We start from the raw sequence: 20146 nt of genomic DNA, 5'->3' as shown, positions 1-20146 counted from the left end.
TCAATGGGAGAAGATCCAAAACACCTATCATTTTCTTTAAAATAACATGTATTGATATAGTCAGTGGGCCCTAAGTGGCACATCAGGGTTACCTACAATGAAAAAATAAAGTTTTTTGGATCCCATTCCAGACTTACTCAAATCTTTGGGTGCAAATGTGGAACAGAAATTTATAATTTTAATACAATGCCCAGAAAATTCTGCCGAGTTGTCCCTGGTTCATGGGCTAGTGAGTTGTGAACCATTGATCACAAACTACTATTGTCAAAGCTAACATAATAAGATTCTAGATCTGTATTCAGAGGCCGGGGTAACTGACATTATATATGTCTTTATGAATCTCAGATGAGATGATTTTTGCTTCCTGAACACCGAGGTGGAAAAAAAGTGGGGAGGGATTATAATCCTTGTCTATAAACCACCCCTTATGGCTCCATATCTTTATTCATGATCTTTGAGTCAAGTATGTTAAATGTAATTAATGTTCAGTAAATATTTATTCAATAAATGAATGAATGAGTGACATGTGAAGAGAAACAAAATCCAAATTATATTAATGCTGTGATTAAAATTAATAGTCTGTCCTTTAAAAGACCCTTCTAAGGACAGATTTTCTATGCTGATGAATTAATGAATAAACAGCATAAATATTTGTGGCTTGCATCTGAGGTAATGAATGAATACCAGATATAAAATGTTGAACAGCAGTAACGGAAATCTTTAGTTGATGCCCCCAGCAAATAACTAATTACTCAGCTTGGTCAAGTTGTCCAGTCTTGGCTTCGAGGTCTGGTTGGTATTTATCTCCTTCCCATATCAGAGGGAAGCAATATGTTGGCATAGTGTCATCATAATATAATTTAATTATAGTTAAATCACATGCTTCTCTGAAATTATTCAGAAAGAGTACAATTTGCTGCCATATTTTTTCTCCCCTTGTGGAGTTAGTCTGTGCCATTGGTTAATGTAAATTATGTTATCACAGAGAAAGAAAGTATTTTATTGACAACTATAAAACCTTGGGCAAATTATTTAAACAACTCAAGACTCAGTTTCCTTGTATGCAAAGTAAGGAATATTTTATTTACCTTTCACTTGTTGTTCAGAAGATCATGTATATAAATCAACCAAGCTCAATGCCCTGAATAGGAATATTTATCTTTATAATTGTAAATAAATTTATTATAAATGATGTATTATTTCTGTAAATGAATTAAATATACCTTTCATAAGATTACAGTTTATAGAGATAAGCATTTGTCACCTACTTTTGTCCTCATTGTAGATTTATGACAGGGGCAGAAGATGTGCTGATCCACCTATTTTATGCTAATGAACCATGGATAAAAACAGTTAATTGACTTTCTAAAGTGATTTTTGCATTCAGACAATAAGCAACAGAACACGACCTTTAAGCCAGACCTAGCCAGAATGTTCAGTGTTCCTTGTCTTATTGTACTATAGGCTAAGGGACTGGGTATGTGTCTGGGAACAAAACTGAAAACAATATCATGCAGTAGTTATTATAGAAATGGTTGGGAACAGTAGAGAGCCATGCTGAAATGAAGAGGGAGAGGCAGATGAATTGATTATTTTACATTATGGTGGCAATATGGCCATTCCCTCTGGGTACAGAGAAGGTATTTGTCATGCTGCCAGATAGAAAGACTTGTGTTCAAGTCCACTTTTATACCATTTACTGTCTGATCTTGAACAAATCTCACTTTCTCAGGTTTAGTGTCTTTTATCAAATGCAAAATGGGGATAACAGTACCTACTTGATTGGTTTATTGTGGAGTTTAAATTAGGGAATATATGAGGAGTAAATCGGGGGACCAGTAAGTGTTAGCTATCTTTCTCATTACTATTTTAGTGAGTCGTTCACTTCTTAGAAGAAACAAACTTGAGTTTGAGGTCACGCTTTTCCTTTTCACAACTTTTGATTTGAGATAATTATTTTTTTAAATTTGCTTTTTGAGAAAAAACATCAACAATAAGAACAAAAGCAGCCATCATAATGCCTGCCCTAACTGCATTAAAAAAATGATAAATAGAATACAAGTTAATGGATGTAAAATTGCTTTTGAAAAGATAAATCATTGTACATACTGAAGTAATTATAAAATGTCTTAGCATAGAAATATTTTACATTTTTTTTTCAATTGTTCATGGCTCTAGGCTGCTAAGTCGGTGTATAAACAGACTTGTGTTAAATGGTAACCTCTTGCCTTTCACATAGATCCATGGAATGTATAAATGAAAGTGCCCTTTGGAGAAACAATTTCCTTATCAAGCCTGAACACACAGGGCCACCAAAATGGGAGCACAGATCACCTGTGCTGGGAAAAGCTTTGCTAATTATTTTCAGTAATACTTATAGTTTCTTTATGATTGCAAAAAATAATAAGTGTTCCCTGTAGAAAATTAGGGGGAAATATATATATATATATACACACACACACACACACACACACACATATACATATGTATATATAGTAAAAATCACCTGAGCCCCCAAAACCTAGAGAATATCTGTTTTGCTCTAAATCTCCCAAGTCACTGGGAGAACACTCAGGCTTAGGAAGTTTACAAGATTTTCCTTCATTCTCAAGGGCAAAAACTTAACAGCAGAGCTGTTTCTCCACGGAATACAGCATTTTGTAGTTTGTGTATCATGTGCCCCAAGTAATCCCAGATGTAAAACAGCTGGGCCTTTCCACAGCTCTGCAGTCATTGAGAGAAATCCTTTTACCTTCACCAAACAGAAGAGTTCTATCTAGACAATTTGCACTCACTCCATCCCCTCAGCTAGGTCATCTTCTAGATTTTATTCATTATGGTGGACCAAATATGGAAACAATAAAAACATTATGGCTAGATTCAGAATTTGAGAGTCATGTCTGGGGAATATCTATTTCCGCTTATTCAGCTAGCAAATGTACCTGATACTCAGCTAACCTATTTGTTTCTAGACTTAGTTCCAACTGTGTAAACTAAGGTATATCCCAGAAAAGGACCTCAGATTGAACAACTACAAAACGGACATATACTAAATGAGTCCTCTATCATTCTGGGATGTTCTTGACCACAGAAGTGAAAAAACAGCAACTGCAGTACTTTAACCAATGTCTGGATATAGGACAGATCCAAATGTCATCCATGTCCTCAAAGGCCCTTCCACATTTTTGCTCTGCCAAACCAGGTAATGCCCTTGATGATGTCACAATTTGTGCCCAAGAATCATTTCAAGACAGGCCAGCCACTGACAGAAGTTTAATATCCTTTCTGTAAGTCCCTTCTTAAAGAAAGGAAATTAATTCTAGGTACTTCTCAGATTTTCTCTCAGGCCTTATTGACCAGGATTGAATCACATACTATTCCGAAAACAATTGCTGGCATGGCAAATAGTTGTCTTAGGGTAATACACACTTGGTTTTAAAAAGTTATGCAATTTTGGTCTTGCTTGTGACTTTTTCTAAGAGGTTACACTTTTTCTAGTAGAATGTAAGAGGCTTTCCCTCACATTCATATCATACAATTTTCTAATTCTTACTCATCTTAGGACTATAAAGGTTAGCTCATAGTTATTTACACACACACACACACACAATCAGATTCATAAAAACTACTACACTTTTAAAACACCGTGTTCACAAATCTGTGCAGAAAGAATACTCTCCTATTTTGTTGGTGGTAATTAAGCTAGTAAGACCTATGTGGGAGCCCTTTGGCAATACCTTTCAAAATTTCAGTGTTAGGTATCTTTGACCCAGACATTCTAGTTGTAGCAATTCATCCTATAAATACACTTGCACATTGTGAATTGCTGTCAGTATCAAGATACTTATTTTAAAGTATTTATTGAGATCCTGTCATTGACCAGGCCATGTTCAAGTTGTTGGGGTATATTTTCGGAACAAAACAGGAAAATAACCCTGCCCTTATGGAGCTTATATTTTGGTGCCACATTATATATGACAGTGAAGCACTGAATGGTGTCAGAGATGGAGGCCAACACTCATCCTTAACACTTTAAGCTACTTCCTAAGCAAGTGTGAGCTTCTCTAAGGAAAAACTCCTTATTCTCTTTTTAACAGGTTTATAGCATTTTGTTACATAATATACCATAATTTAATTAGCTTTTTATTGAGAAAAAAATAAAGTTCTGAAAAAGATGTGATTGTTCTGTGGCCATCTCAACAAATAGTATCTAAAACTAGTTTTACTGGGTGTTATACGCAAACAATGAATCATGGAACACTACATCAAAAACTAATGATGCGATGTATGGTGATCAACGTAACAATAAAAAATTAAAAAAAACTAATGATGTAATGTATGGTGATTACCATAAACATAATAAAATTAAATAAATAAATAAAATAAAACTAGTTTTTAAGTGTAAGATGAGAAAGCTTTACCAGTACTGATACAGAACAATCTCCAAGAGGTATTGTTAAACTAAAATTAGGGGAAACAATATTTGTATTTGCTTCTATATTGCATACAATGTTTCTGGAGGGAGATGTAAGAAATTAACTACTACCTTCTAAGGAGGTGGAGGCAGGGGAACTGGGTATCTGTGGGAATGGAGGGAGCTGAGGACTTTTCCCTATAAACATATTTTTGTAATTTTATGATTTTTAAAAAATATATATTTATTACTTAAATAAATTTAAAATTAAAAAATAAATTCTTACTGTATATTATAAAAATATTAATTTATTTTACTGTTACTGTTACTGAAAATCTCAAACTTACATTTACTAGCCATTTTTTGTCTTGATTCATAGGGGTGCTTTATTTTCTGAGTATTATTTTTACTAAATTTAGTTCATTGAAATATTTTTGCCAGTCTCTTATTGGTTTATGATGTTCTTTATTCAATAGGAAACTTTACTTTTATTTTTTATTTTATTTATTTATTTTTTTTTTATTTTTATTTTTTTTTTTGAGACAGAGAGAATGAGAGAGACAGAGAGCACATGAGAGGGGGGAGGGTCAGAGGGAGAAGCAGGCTCCTTGCTGAGCAGGGAGCCCGATGTGGGACTCGATCTCAGGACTCCAGGATCATGACCTGAGCCGAAGGCAGTCGCTTAACCAACTGAGCCACCCAGGCGTTCAGGAAACTTTACTTTTAATCAAGCCCAGAAATCTTTTCTTTAAACCTTTGTGAGTTTTTTTTTTGTTTGTTTGGTTTTGTTTTGTTCTTTTTTGTGGTTTTTTTTTGTTTTTGTTTTTTGGGGGGTTTTCTTTGTTTTTTGTCTTTTACAAATTTTGCTTAAGAATTTCTTCTAAACCCCATCACCATAAAGACCATCAGGTATTTTCATGAACCTTATATTACTTTGAATCGATTTGAAATGTATTGTCATGTATAGTTTAAAAAATGGTTCCAACTTCATTTTTCCTCATGTATTTTATTAAACAATCAGTTATTGACTCACTCATGTGTGAAGTCTATTCTTGCCTTTGTGTGAGCACCAAGATGGTGGTTCATCCATGGCTAATCCATTACTACTAAGCCTCAGGATGCTCCGATCTTCCTCAGCCATGTGTAACTTCCTTCCAGGCATGTTGGTTTGTTTATTTAATAAAAACTCAGCTAAAGACCCTGGGAAACCCTTTGCAGATCCATTGTGCTCTCTCTGGGCAGCCCTTGCTTCTCCAGGAGTGTGCACTAACCATCCTAGCCACTTTGGCAGCCCAGAACTCCAGCTTTGGCTCCTCTGCCCAGGTTCCGCCTAGCTTCTTGTCCATAGTGCTGTGGTCTAGAAGTTCTCTCCAGGTAACCACAGGGCTCACTTTGCTTTTCAACTCCCAGAGATCTTGGTCCTGTACTGCTTAATGAAGACCCTTGTTTCATATTTTGTTTCTCTTTTTTCAGTTGTTTGAGACAGGAGAATAAATCCAATTCCTTTTATTCCAACCTGTTTGGAAGCAGAAGTGTTCTATAATATTTCTTAACACACAGTAAGGTGAATCTCTAACTATGTTCTTATTTTTCTATATATTCCTAGCTTTTGCTATACTTTTAAGACATTTTTACACAGTCCTCCCAAAACCCCACTGGAATTTTGAACAAAATGACATCTAATTAATAGATTAAATTGGGGAAGGGTGATGTGACCACTTCACAAGGTTAAATAGTTATAGCCATTCATATAGTGAGAGTATTTATATGTTTAGGTCTTCTTTTAATTCTTTTATTAGAACTTTATTTTTTTTAATCTTCTTAAAGTGATTGTCTCTTCTTTATTAGTTTAATTTCTAGATGCTTTAGAATATTTTTGGTAATGTTATAAGCGGTCTCATTTTCTTTTGCATTTCATGGTTGGCTATTAGTATAGAGGGATACTCTTGATTGCATATATTGAATGCAGAGCCAGAAATTTTGTTTACATTCTCTAATTAGTTCCAATAATTGTCTGCTGATTCTTTTTTTTTTCTGCTGATTCTTTTTTATAACGTACATACGTTATGCTATCATATAATTATACTTTTGATTCTTCCTTTCCAATCTTTAAATTTCTTATTTCTTTTGCTTTTATTAATCCAATGTACACTGTTCAGTGCACAGTGAACTACATTAGTGATAGATGGAAATGTATCATGTCTCTAACCTTAAAGAGAATGGCCTACGCTTTCATATTTAAGTGTGATATTTTCTGTTTTTTATGAGTAGGAAGCCACTAGTAAGTAAAGAAAATTCCCTACTCAGCATTTCTAGAAATATTTTCTATTTAAACAGATAGAATTGTTTAATATTATCAATTTTTTCTAGATCTATTGAGATGTAAGAACTGTATTACTAAATTTTTCTGACATTGAACTATTCTTACTGAGCATTAATTGTGTGTTGACACTATACGTATATATATAGAGAGAGAGAGATTGATTTTTATTTTCACCAAAAGGGAGATAAGCTATCATGGTAGCATGGGTCTAATCTTCTATTACTCAAATTTTAGGCTCAACTCCAGAACCCGTAAATGCATACATATTTGAAAGAGTAGTTTATGATCTTTGGACATTAGTGTTCTCTTCTATGAACATCAAGATAAGGATGAGAGTCACGAATAAAATTCTCTTATGTCTTGACTTGCAAGCTGTTGAGTTTACATAAGATCTTGTTTCCCAGTGAATCCCATCCCTCCATCCTTGCCTCTTTCCTTAAACCTTATCTTGAGTTAAGCTTTCGGGTTCTTTCATGCTTCCAGGTATTTGCATATACTATACCTTCTATTTGGCACAACCTTCTTGTTTCAGTTAGACTTATTTGATTAACAACTGATGCTGCCTCTTGCTAGATTAAGAAAATTAAAATTTTCTTAATCTAAAGGTAGCTCACAGCACAGACATAGAGGAACCAGAGCAGTGCTGCAAGTCTGAGCAGCAGGAAACCATGGGCCATCTTATTCAGTTGTCACATAAAAAATCTACTCCAGTGCTCACTTCCATATTACTAAAATTAGAACAATGAAGAGAAGATTAACATGGCCCCTAGGCAAGGGTGGCATGCAGGTTTGTGAAGTGTTCCGTATTTCTCTATATTATATATTCAAAGTTGCTAAGAGACTAGATCTTAAATGTTCTCACCACAAAAAAGAGATGCTAATTATATGATAGGATAGATATATTAGGTAACACTACAGTGGTAATTATATTTCAATATATAAATAGATCAACACATTGTATAAAATAAACTTATCCAAATATGTGAATTATATTTTATTAAATGTTTTTAGTTAAAAATATCTACTCCAAATGATTTCTTCATCACTTTGTTACTCTACTTAAGATTCAAAATCCCTAGAGAAAGATTGCAGTTGGTCTTGCTTATATTCTCTACCATCCATTGATGGGGTCAGGACACCTGGACTTATCGTACCACTGAGACTGATCACAAAGGTGGAGAGACCATTTTCTTTTCTTTTTTTTTTTAATTTTTTTTTTATTGTTATGTTAGTCCCCATACAGTACATCATTAGTTTTTGATGTAGTGTTCCATGATTCATTGTTTGTGCATAACACCCAGTGCTCCATGCAGAGCGTGCCCTCTTTAATACCCATCACCAGGCTAACCCATCTTCCCACCCCCTCCCCTCTAGAACCCTCAGTTTGTTTTTCAGAGTCCATCGTCTCTCATGGTTCATCTCCCCCTTCGATTTCCCCCCCTTCATTCTTCCCCTTCTGCTATCTTCTTCTTTTTTTTTTTAACATATAATGTTTTATTTGATTCAGAGGTACAGATCTGTGATTCAACAGTCTTGCACAATTCACAGCACTCACCATAGCACATACCCACCCCAGTGTCTATCACCCAGTCACCCCATCCCTCCCACCCCACCCCCACTCCAGCAACCCTCAGTTTGTTTCCTGAGATTAAGAATTCCTCATATCAGTGAGGTCATATGATAAATGTATTTCTCTGATTGACTTATTTCGCTTAGCATAACACCCTCCAGTTCTATCCACGTCGTTGCAAATGGCAAGAGGAGAGACCATTTTCTAAAGGAAAATGTTTCATATTAGAAGAAGGAATGGGTTCTGGCAATACCCCAAGTAAGAAATGTTCACTGTATTTCCACACATCATTGTTTGGATAACCCCTATTTATTAATCAAGTTCTTGTTTTGGAGTCATAATTTAATGTAGGAATGTATTAAGGGTCCTGTTTCCATTTTCCCATTGCATCTCATTTCTTCTCTGTGCCAACACATACACATCACAGTATTGTATTCCTGTTATCTTCACAGAGGTTTAGATACTTGATAGCAGAAACCCTACCCTAACTTCTAACCCTAGATATGTCTTCCCAGATTTTAGCACATAGTACTTGACACATGGTGGGTGCTTAATTATTATTTTGGGGAAGGAAAGAAGGAAGGAAGGAAGGAAAGGAAAAGAAAGGATAGAAAAAAGGAAAGTGATTAAAAAAGGAATCTAGAACGGAACAAATGACAATTCAGCATGATGTGCTAACCATCCAAAGAACTAGGCTGCCCTCAAGGTGATGAATTCTTAATCATGGAAGGCCCTTAGTTACCAGTCACTTGACCATGTTGACCCATAGGCTGTGGAAGGAATTGAAGTTCAGAAAAGGAAATTGAACCTGATGACTTCTAAGGTCCCTTTCAATAACAAGAGTCTGTAATTCTCTGATACAAGATCCTAAATGGGGGGGGCTTGGGGGGGGGGGGGGGGGGGGGGGGGGGGGGGGGGTGGCAATGGAGGGTGTTCGTGTGGAGTTCAGTGGGACCAAATCCAAGGGAACAGCCCAATCTATACATAGGGGAAATCTGTGGTTAACATATGTGTATTCCTGTGCTATTCTAAGCCGTCTCTGATTTGGTAAACACCTGTGAAGAAACAGTGGTTGTCTTCCAATGTTTTCCTTCAGAGCAGTTTGGCTTTCACTTATATCTTCTAATAAATGCACTAAAGACATTAGAAAGCTACTGGAATAAGATAGCCTTGTGATTTTTTGATGTATACCTCAAGCCTTAAAAAAATAAGGGAATATGTGTGTCTAACTCAAAGTTCCTCAGACCTCTTGGGATCTTAGTTTTCAACATCAGCAAACCTTTGATATTTGGGTTTGTTTTGCCATTGGCAAAAATACTACTTCTATTGCTAAAGGGTTGCTGGGAACTACAGATGGTCTTTTTGAAAGTGAGTAGATTTTACATAATAAAAAAAAAAGAAACAAGTGAGTAGATTTTAAGAACTAATACTTTTGTATTTGGTATAAGTAAGTTAGGATTTTGCAGATTCTTTTTCTTTTGAATAGACATCCATATCATACTTGCTGGTATAGTTCTATATCAAATAGAATTTCAGTTTGCTTTAAATGAAAAACTTTTAAAATCAAGAATCGAAGTCTTTCTTCAAATGCCAGATTGCCTAGAAGTTACCAGCCTTGGGTTTGCTCTGATATACAAAACCTCACCATACATGACAGAAATGAGGCATTATGAAATGTTAAAACAAGCTGTTTACCCATTGTAAAAAGGAGAATCATTACAAAATGTGCAAAGTTGAAAAGATGATGAATAGAACCCCACACGATATCAAGATACATATTATAACTGTAACCATTTCTCTTTGTTATCCTATTTATGGATACTTGGATTTTAATCAGTATTCTAAGCAAAAGTGTTTTAGTTGTGTCCATATTTCCAATAGAAAGGCAAATGGTCAGAAATCAGGATGTATAGGTATGAAACCGCAGCTTAGAACCAGGATGGAGAATTCTAATCAAGAAGGACACGAGGGGAGCTGCATCTGGAAGGAAGCACTTTGTATCGACATTTCGTGTTTCTTTGGTGTGGTTTGAAGAGGGAGTGACAGAACTCAGACAAAGGCTAAAGTCATGGTTGCCATTCACAAATCATTTCTTGGTAGCTCTTGTCGGAAAGATGAAATAAATTCCCCAAGGGTACAAGTTATGTCTCTGTGTGTTCCTGTGAGTGTGTGTGTATGTGTGTGTGTGTAGTGGAGACATGATTATATCTGGATAGAATTTTACAAAGTAATTTCAGGTTTATTCTCCTTACTAATCCTAAAACTTACCCTGGGAGATAAGATGGACCTATTTTACAGGTAAACATAAAGAAGTGTACTGTGGCTAAAAGGCATATCCGAGGTGATTTGCCTAGTTTTTAGAATAGCTTAAACAGAAAACCACATTCTCCTTCCACAAACTTGTAATTACCTCAGTGTTTTTCATGTCTATACTATCTTACAAATTGTTGGAACATTTAATGAAAATATACATAAACACATGGCACTTCGGAAGTGCTCAAAAAAGTGGCTACAAAAAATCTTCCTCTTTTTCTAGGCTCTCTCCAATATATCCGATTGTATTTTCTAGAACAAACAAGTTTGTTGTTGTTGTTTTTTTTTTTTTTATCTGTTATCTCACTTACTGGATCCATGTAGACAGTCACTTTGAATGTATTATACATTCTTTGCACTTGCCACACTGGGTAATCACAGCAATTAAGACTTTGTTCAGGGTTGTCCTGCCTTGCTGCTTCCATTGCTACCAGCTTGCGTCAGCCATTCAGCTTGCAGACAGAAAAATATACCCATAAATACATTCTGCATATAAACAAATAAATAATGGACAGGAAGTAAGAGTCAGCAGAAGAGAAACAATCACTGCCCTTTTGTCATTTTTCTCTGACTGACCACGTAGTAGGTTTGAGTGATTGGCGCTGGTTCCTTTAACATTTGAACAGAGGCACAAGGTGGAGGCTGGGGGATGTCAGCTGACTTCTTGCAGATTTGCATAGTTAGGTCTGGTATTTTACCTGCTGCTGAATCTAATTATCCCTAGAGTGACCAAACATTTTGGTTTTTCAGGGCTGAGGGGTTTCCTGGATGTGGCACTTTCAGTGCTAAAAACAGTCTCAGGCAAACTGGGACCAGTAGTTACTCTTTGCCTAGCCCAGTTTGTTAAAAAACTAGAACATGATAGGTCCCCTTGGGAAGCTCTTCATCTGCCTGTGCTGGCCAGCCTCAGCCTAGCCTTCTAGAGGCCCAACAGGGGACTCATCTGCGTAAGATGATTGGTTCCCTGAGTTACATTCTTCTCATTCACACCCCCACAGAATTTGCAGGGAGAAAAAGAGTTAATGAATAGTTACTTATAATCCTGTTTAAATTTTTCTCCCATATTTTCCCTTAAACTTTGGCACCTGCTACCACTTCCCTGCGAGCAGAACACAAAAGGAATCAAAAAGAGCAAACAAATGTTAATGAGAAAACTCAGAAACAGCTGAGATGCTTAGTTTTCAACAGCTTTCTTTTTCCATAAATATGTGGACACATAATTGTGATTTTCTTCTGCATATTGATTACATGGTTATATTTTTCTGATAGTAAACCCATTTCTACTTATGGTCGACTAGAAAAGTGAAAGCTAAAAATAATACTAATGCCAAGGTTTACTGAGTACCTACTATATGCTAGCCACTGGACTGAGCATTTTCATCAGATTCATTTGTTTGCTCTTTATAGTAACTTTATGAATTAGGTCATCATATCCACTTTACACTTGAGCAAAATAAAGCAACTTACCGAAGTTTAATCAAATAGCTGCTGAAAAAAGAGCTCTGATTTTGAGCCCAAAGGCCTCAGTGATCCATCTCAAGATGCTGCAGTACACTTTGCAGGGAATCACTTGAACATTATCTTCAGGTCCTTGGCCACTTGCACAACAATGAGGACCCATGGCCTGGCAAAAACCGTCTGCATCTAACTCGTTTGTGCCTTCAGCCTTTGGAAACTAGCATTTTTCTCTCTGTGCCTGCAAGCTCTCAGAAGAGACCTAATGGGAAAAATACACAGGTTTCCTATCTTTCCCCCCTATATTTCTTGTAAAATGAAAGTCCTACAGAAACCTAAAATATACAGTGCAAATCAAATTATAAAATGTTTCTTCCAGGGGTTTCTAGGTGGCTCAGTCGGTCAAGCACCTGACTCTTGATTTCGGCTCAGGTCATGATCTCATGGGTCCTGAGATAGAGCCCCGCATCAGGCTCCTTGCTCAACAGGGAATCTGCTTGCGATTCTCTCCCTCTGCCCCTGCCCCCACTTGTTCTAGCTCTCTCAATCTCTCTCTCTCTCAAATAAATAAATAAATAAATCTTTAAATAAATAAAACACGTTTCTTCTGGGACATTGCCTGGTGCCCCTGCTGAAGGGCACAATGAAAAAGACATAAAAACATCAGAATCAGATAGTCCCCTAGGGTTAAATCTCCAATGATGAGGACTTCTAGGCCACACCAACCTGGGGAAGTTGTTTACCTTCGCCAAGTTTCAGTTTCCTCATTTGTAAGACGGAGTTCACAGTATGTACCACTGCCCCAACCGTTTCCTGTAGAGGCGTCTGTTTCCCAGCGCCTGGTTACTCCTCCTTCATTGGTTACTACTCTATTTATAATCAAGATAGTTGCAGAGAACTCTTACTCCTGAACAGAGCTTCTGTCTTGAGCCCTTGTGTGTGTTCTCTATCCTGGCAAGAAAATGGAAGAGGAAAAAAACATTTAGTGAGGGTCTGACACTATATGTCAGACGCTGTAGAAGAACTTCATTGTTTCACAGAGTCCTCATAACACTCATGATGCACATTTAGTTTTACATAATAGACGTTCAATTACAGTGGTTTAGCCAAGTGGCAGTTTTAATTTTCTCCTGCAGCAAGCATTCTGGGGCCAGTACATTGGCTCCAGGATTCTTTAGAGTTGTGATATGGCTGCTCAGTCTCCATCATTGCCTCTGTGTTCCAGACAAGAAGAAAGAGAATATCAAAGAGCAGATGGTAAATGCCAACTGAGCCTTTCTGCATTTGAAAAATTTTCTCCAAAGCTCCAAGGAGTGATTTTTCATTTATATCTCATCATTAAGAATTGTGTCACAAACTGCAGAGAAGGCTAGGAAACTTGGTTGTTTAAGCTGGGCATATGTCCATCCTGAACTTAATTAGGGGTTTATTAGCAAAGAAGAAGATAAAAATTGACACTGAGGAAGCTACCAGAAATGTCTCTAGCATCATGCTCCAAATTCAGTGAGCATGCAGTGACTTTAATTATCTGTGTTCACCTGTTTCAGAGAGATTAAGAAGCCAAGCCCAGGTAACACGGTCATAGCTCAGCTCTGTCACCTCTGCTCACTCTGTTCCATCCTTTTGAAGGTTCATTGCCCCTAACAAAGCAGTTCCCTCCTGAAGAAGCTGAGAGTAAAGTATCTTGTAATTTTCTCCCCTCAATCTCATGGATGACTTGGAAATATAATTTTGTGTGTACCTCATATGTTCCAGACACCATTTCAAGTAGTTGTTTTCCCTGATGAGGATTCTGTGCTCAGGAAAGGTAGGCCAGCTTTCCATGGCCCCAGAGCTAAGATGTGGAAGAGCTGGAGTTCAGTGGCAGGTGGGTCAAGTCTCTTCTCTCTATATCACATAGTATAACCAACCAAGATTATCTAAAATTCAGTAGATGGGGGTGCCTGGGTGGCTCAGTCATTAAGCATCTGCCTTTGGCTCAGAGCATGATCCCAGGGTCCTAGGATCGAGTCCCACATCGGGCTCCCTGCTCAGCCAGGAGCCTGCTTCTCCCTTTCCCACTCCCCCTGCTTGTGCTCCCTCTCTCACTGTCTCTCTCTCTGTCAAATAAATAAAATCTTTAAAAAACTAAATAAAAAATAAATAAATAAAATTCAGTAGACAGAATCTCAAAGACAGAACCACCTTCAAGATCTGTAACACAGGGATTTCAGACAGTGGCCTCACATCCTGGCCAGGTGTGGATTTTTTTTTTTTTTAATTGTGGTCCTAAATCAGAACAGGAAATGTGTAACAGCAAAAGCTTTCTCCCTTTTCTAGTTTGTATTGTTATAGAAACCCAGTAATAAAAATTCTAATCATAATATAGGTCTCATATTTTGTGCATATATCTCCTCTTGGTTCTTCTAACAAACCCAAACAGTGGATCGGGGACTTAAACCTTGTTTTTAAATGAAGAAGGGGCCATTTAGAGTGCTTAATGCAGAAGTAACAGTTGAAATCACACCTTTGAACTTATGCTTTTGAATATTACCTCTTGTGTTCCTTCCATAAACTCAGTCTCCCAGGTCCTTCCTAAAGCAGCTTTCAGATGCAATATGAAGCAAAATCGCACTTTGTGAAAAACATGTTTTTTGTTAAGCATCTAAATTAGTATCTAATTTCCTTGTCAATCTTGTATCAGGAATTATTAAAAACACTCAGCTATTTTTCTTTTTTCCTAAAAAAAATTAGTAATCAACTTATTTATGAAAAAAATATTATGCACTAACAAATCACTTGACATTTTCTTAGACTAATCTTCTGCTGAAATTAGTGCCATTATATTAAAATAAGTAATTAATAGTTAATTGGAATTTACATCAAACTTTTTTTAATGTGCAACATATTTTTTAAAAAGTCTAATAAGTAAATCATCGTGCTTGTTACTGGCAATATTGACAAAGATTTGTTGAGCGCCTACTATAACATCTTGTAGCACAGCATGGGAATGAAAATGTATAAGTTTATTAAAGTACAGGTTCCCCTGAAAGCCACACTGACCACAGTGCCTGCACATATCATGTGTTCAAATATTGATCAAACTGACAAGTAAAGGAAAGGAGAAAGGAAGGATATAGTCATTCATTTGGGGAAGAAGAAAGTCTTTTTTCCTTTTATAGTGTGTGTTATTGTAGCCTGACAGAAAAGATATCTAGCAGGAGACATGGAGAATTTAACCCTTCCTTTGCACCTAGCACAGTATATAGCACTGGGATCGTACACAGTAAATTGTTGCTGGATGAATGAATGGATGGATACATGTTTCTGTACCATTATAGTTCTTCCTTAGTCTCCTTCCTGCCCAGGGCCCTAGCTCTCAGAAGAACTCTTTCAGATTTTGTCACATGTGCTTGGTTGAAAGATACTGAGATTACCCCTTCTAAATATGACTTCCTTCCAAACTCTAATCTTACTCTCACACACTGCTCTTAGTCCTGCTAACCCACCTGGGCAAGGGAATTGGAAAGCAGATAGCATCATAAGGAAGCACTGGTGTGTTAAAAGGATGGGCAGACTTGCTCGTTCTTATGCAGACCTGCTGGTTCCTTGCTCTTCCTCAACACACTCCACCCCCCCCAAAAAAAAGCCCTTTTGTCCTTCCCTAATTAGTTATGGATAAGAAAAGTAGATATGGCCCTTTTGTGGTCTTTAATGAATTAATCCCCCATGAAATCTCTTACTGTGGCATAAAAACAAAAGGTTGCAAGCTAATTACAATCCTCATTATTAGAATCCAAGCATGGAAAAATGGCTTCTTCTGGGATTCCTTTGCCTTCTTTGTCCAGGACTAAATCTCAGAGCAGTTAAGTGTTGGCATAGTAATACATTTCAATGCTAAAGAAGGTAATGAGCAATACCAGGTGATTAGAACAGAAACTGCAGATGATATAGAGGAATTTGGTACAATCTTTGACTTCTCCTAACTCTTCAGAAAACAAGCCATTAAACTGTTGTGGGACATTTGAACCATAATCAAGGATGCCTTAATTTGAGTTTGAAAACTGACAGAATTAAATCAATGTGAATAAACAAAGACACATGTATTATCCTAAGAGGAATCATAAATGCAAAAGTAAAGGGGACATTAGGAACCACAGATCTCATCATCCTGTTAAGTGACCCAACCAAAGCCACGCAGGAAGGTTGCACATACATGCACACCCACACACACAGACACACACATGTGTGTGTGCGTGCACACATGTGCAAGCGTGTAATCATTCCTTAGAATAATCACAACAGAGTTACTGTCACATCTACAATTTCATCAATTCTAAGACTCCTTTCTTTTCATACTTCAACAAGGTGCTTTCTGGCCCAAAACACAACTGTATGACTTTAGAAAAAAAGAACATTCTCTTCTTTGTGTGTTGATTTTCTCACGTAAGAAATGAAATGGGTTGAGGAAAAGAATTTAGAAAGGATGTAACATTTGTTAACTTACATATGTCTAACACAGATGCTTATGCTTTTTTAGTCATCTAGCAATCGAATTAAGCCTAAAAGTTAAGTTTCCTTTAATCTACTTTGACAGATGATGAAATTAAGACAGATAGGTAGAGAAACATGTCCAAGACCACACAGAGAGTTAGTGGTATAGCTGAGAGTTGAACACCAATAAGCCTGACTCATGAGCCTCTCTGAGTCATGCTGGCTCTCTGAACTCTTGGTATGGTATTCTCCCCTATGAGATATAACTCCTTTCTACGGTGTAGGATTGCCGCAGTAAACTCTTCCTGCAATATCTGCTTGCCATAGTAATATTGTCAAGGGGTTCCCTGTTGCACATCATCAGTGTACATTGCCCTTTTTGCATATGGCTTGTTGGCTGTTAGTGACTGCTTCTGTCCCCCAGCTAGATTTAGCTACAGGCAGAGCCTAGACAGAAGGACAGAAGAATCAGGAAGACAGATGGTAGGGTTAGCTCCCAGCCACCTGCTATAGTAATCATAGGCTTTGCCCTTTCTGCTGTACCATAAAGCCAGGCCACTACTGCCTGGGTCCAGGATCTAAGGCCCTAAAATTTGAAGCTCTTTGAGTTCTTGGTCTCTGCCTTTTACAGATATCCACAACTCTTGGAGCTGCTCTCCAGACTTTTATCTTTATCAGATTTTTTTTTCCTAAAAGTTAGAAAATTCTATCTATGCCAATATTTCAGAACCTGCTTAAGAAATAGCTTGATTCATGCATCCATCCTTACTCATGGATGTGCTCTTCCCTTAGCGAGGCTAAGTCCCAGTCATGATACCATCTGAAATGCAGAACTCAAAAAAGATGCCAAAAGGGGCAGGAGGAGGGAGGCTCCAAGAGGTACCTACCTGAGTTCACTGTGAAGGTGGCCCCCCCTCAGGGACAGATTCACATTAACCAAACACATGAAGATTGATGTATAAGATCAGAATACAAATGCATTAATCCACAATGACAGATACCAGTACCAGAAATTCAAATCAGCATAGATCAGATCACAAACTCACCTCTCTTTGTGAGCAACTCTACAAAGTAGTTAATAAAAAGATGCTTGGTAAAACAGAACAAGTTAACAAACAATTAAAAGTTTTGCTCAAAGCTCCCTATCCCTCTATAGTCAATGGCTAAAAGTGACTAAAGCACAGATATCAGAGTTAAATGAACCAAGGTTGGGATCTCGGTTCTCCTACTTCTAACCATGTCACCTTCAGTGAACACTTTATTCTCACCAGGCCTCAGTTTTCTCACCTGTAAAATACTAATATATCATTATGTACTATAATAGCAAGAAGACTCATATGTTAGGGGCTAAGCCCAGTTTTGGCACACTACAGTCCCTTGATTCTTAGATGTGACAAGTCATTCTCAAAGTTGTCAGAACAAATTTTTCAGAGTTTTCAGGCAGAATTCAATATGCACATTGATCGTAAGATACTTGGGTTTGTTTCAAAACCAAAAGCAATGTAATTTTTTGAACCAGGCAATTAATGGTCATAGACATTCAATATATGGAACTCTTGTTCTTACGGTCATTGTTATTACTGTTGCAAATGCCATGGTGACAGGCAGTGTCCTTTGGTTGAGACCTTATCTTCCTGTACTGCACTAGGATGAGCACTACCCACCCCCACTACTCACTCCCCTTCCCCCAATCTCATAACACATCACCTGTCAGACCATGTTCCATTCCTGTGTTATGGACTGCTGTCTCTTCTTCGAAGAACTTTCTCAAAAATTGTGTCAGCAAGGGGGAGCAGCTTCTCAAGAAATGGGCTATTCTCTGACACACCCTCACTTTGGGATTGTTAATGAAGCATCGTGTTTTCAGGAAACATTTGTTGGGAAAGTCAGAGGCAGTCTTTGTATGGAAAAATTCTCTCTCCCTGTGCTCCCCTGTGAAACTTTCCCCATCCATAACCCATTAGGTGGTCTGGTGTGGACAGTTGCAGGGCTGTCCATTTGCAAGAACTGCCAGTGTTGTGAGGAAGGCTGAAAAAGACTCAGGAACATGAATTCCATTAAGTGTTCCCAAGGGAATTCCAAATGTTGAGCTATTCAGGATATTTGCTCTTAAAAAGTGTATTAAAAGAAGATAGCAGGAAGGGAAGAATGAAGGAGGGGAAATTGGAGGTGAAGATGAATCATGAGAGACTATGGACTCTGAGAAACAAACTGAGGGTTCTAGAGGGGAGGGGGTGGGGGGATGGGTTAGCCTGGTGATGGGTATTAAAGAGGGCAGGTACTGAATGGAGCACTGGGTGTTATACGCAAACAATGAATCATGGAATACTACATCAAAAACTAATGATGTAATGTATGGTGATTAACATAACATAATAAAAAAAAATAAAGATAAAGTAACTGTCAATGCAGAAAATCCTAAGGAGGATGCCAAACTGCTATTAAACTAATGCTGAGTTTAGCAAGATCACAGGATTCTGGTCAATAAAAAGTCATACTTACAAAAAAAAGTGTATTTTAAAATTCATACAGTCAACCCATTTCAGAAAGTTTGCCTAATAGAGAAGAGAAAAAATTCCCTATGTTATAAAACCTATAAGATAGCCACATTTTGATATATTTGTCATTTTATAGATTTAATTATATTCTTTTTCCTAGGTACAAGACAGTTAAATTTATAATGTACATATTTTAAATCCCTTTTTTTTTTTTTTTGGTTACTTAATATGTTATGTGCATTTTCTACATTTTTGTGTAGAAACTCCCGAGTACAACACATAAAGCCCTTTAGGTCTGGCTACCTTCTTAAGTCTCACCTCTCTCTACCCCAGTGTCATCCTCTACCCCATCCATACTGAACAACACGTGGTTCCTGAATATTAACCCCTTTCCCAACCCATCTCTCACTCTTTCTTCACCTGGTGAAGCTTGCCAGCAGGAACCACTTACTGAAGGTTGGGTTGGTTTAAAGGAACAAGAAAAGGATGGAGAGTAAAAGAGAAAGACACTCAGCAACTAACAAGATGGGAATTTTTGCCCTTCTAGGGCAAAGTAGTCTGGGGCCAGATGAGAACCACGACCTGGAACCCCAGAGGAAGGGCCACCAGGCAGGTGCTGTAGTCACGAAGAGACACAACTGATTGGGATGTGATTTCACAGTAGGGACAGAACAGGGTGGAAACACCCCATTTCTCCCTCCACCAGTCCTCTTATTTCCTGTCAGCATGTCCCATTGGCAAGTCTCAACCAAAATCCAGAGGGCAAGTAAGGGCCAGTACTACATTCTGCTGATGGCATCCATCCACAGGGACACAGAACAACAGGCCAGAGAAGGACAGAGCATGAACAGGGCAGGGAAGTCAAAGAGAGAATAACTCTCACTTCTGCTTAATTCTGATTTATTCTCCAGGTTTTCAGCTTAGATGTTACTTTATCAAGGAAGTAAGAATGGCTTAGTTTTCTCTTTTTTTGCTCTCATTGCTTCCAGTGTTCACCTCAAGATAACATATTTAATACTTGATTAAAGTAACTTACAAATCAGTACCATGCCTTCTTTGGTATTAAACAGTAATAAGCAGAGTATTACACATAAGAGGCA

At 37.5% G+C, this 20146-nt stretch overlaps 1 non-coding gene across 1 annotated transcript; it reads left to right on the top strand.

Annotated features, from left to right (window-relative positions):
* The first annotated feature begins 7445 nt into the window (after window positions 1-7445).
* LOC118004358 lies at window positions 7446-7548 on the top strand. Its single transcript, XR_004677551.1, has one exon. It is a non-coding gene; the product is annotated as a U6 spliceosomal RNA (small nuclear RNA).
* Window positions 7549-20146: the final 12598 nt, after the last annotated feature.

This window comes from Mirounga leonina, unplaced genomic scaffold (genome assembly GCF_011800145.1).
Source record: "Mirounga leonina isolate KUSES-001 unplaced genomic scaffold, KU_Mleo_1.0 Mir_92, whole genome shotgun sequence".
NCBI lineage: Eukaryota > Metazoa > Chordata > Mammalia > Carnivora > Phocidae > Mirounga > Mirounga leonina.
Note: the sequence above shows the minus strand (reverse complement) of the source record. Positions and strands in the feature narration are given on the sequence as shown.